Genomic DNA, 1,327 nt, shown 5'->3' on the forward strand with positions numbered 1-1,327 from the left:
TAGCCAGTACCATATTGTTTTGATGACTGCTGCTTTATAGTACAGTTTAATATCTGGTACTGCTAGGTCCCCTTCCTTCACATTTTTTTTCATTATTTCCCTTGATATTCTTAATTTTTTGTTCTTCCAAATAAATTTTGTTATAGTTTTTTTCTAATTCAGTAAAAAAGTTTTTTGGTAGTTTGATAGGTATGGCACTAAGTAAGTAAATTAATTTGGGTAGAATGTTATTTTTTTTATATTAGCTTGTCCTACCCATGAGCAATTAATGGCTTTCCAATTGTTGAGATCCAGTTTTATTTGTTTGGAAAGTGTTTTGTAGTTGTGTTCGTATAATTCCTGTGTTTGTTTTGGTAGATAGATTCCTATTTTATATTGTCTAGGGTGATTTTAAATGGAATTTCTCTTTCTAACTCTTGCTGCTGAGATGTGTTGGAAATATATAAAAATGCTGATTTATGTGCATTTATTTTGTATCCTGCAACTTTGCTAAAGTTGTTGGTTATTTCCACTAGTTTTTTAGTTGATTCTCTAGGATTTTTTAAGTAGACCATCATATCATCTGTAAAGAGTGATAGCTTGGTCTCTTCATTTTAATACCCTCAATTTCTTTTTCTTCTCTAGTTGCTAGGCTAGTGTTTCTAGTACAATGTTAAATAATAGAGGTGATAATTGGCATCCTTGTTTCACTCCTGATCTTATTGGGAAGGCTTCTAATTTATCCCCATTGCATATGATACTCCTTGATGGTTTTAGGTATATACTGTTTATTATTTTTAGGAAAGGTCCTTCTATTCCTATACTTTCCAGTGTTTTCAATAGGAAATAATAAGTCTAGAGAGTCAGGGGTACAATCTGAAAAGTCCAGCGCCAGCAAGGCCCTCTCTCTGGACCAGTGCGCCCACATGGCCAGAGATTTCCCCGGGCCGCTGGAGACCCAGCACAGCACAGCACGTTGGGGAGGTGTCCTGGGATTCCCCTTCTACGCCCTCAGACCCAACTTTTCAAGAATTGAAACCTTTTTCTTGGCATACCTCTTTAGCTATGCTGCACTAGGGCTCCCCCTGTTCTGTCCAGTTACTAGATTTGGTTCTCTTTCTTCTCGAAGCACATTGTTTTCTATCTATCTCGGTGTGTAAGGGTGCGGAGGTTTTAAGATTCGCTCCATCTAAGCCGCCATCTTCCCAGATTCTCCTTATTCCTTATTTCTCCCAGTACCTCTGTTTTAAGGACATTCAGGTCAATCATATTTTCATTCCTTTTCAGGTTGTACCCCTGACTCTCTAGACTTTTCTTACTATGCCCCTAAATTAAGTACCTTCATCCC

The sequence above is a fragment of the Gracilinanus agilis genome, chromosome 1 (genome assembly GCF_016433145.1).
Source record: "Gracilinanus agilis isolate LMUSP501 chromosome 1, AgileGrace, whole genome shotgun sequence".
NCBI classification, from domain to species: Eukaryota; Metazoa; Chordata; class Mammalia; order Didelphimorphia; family Didelphidae; genus Gracilinanus; species Gracilinanus agilis.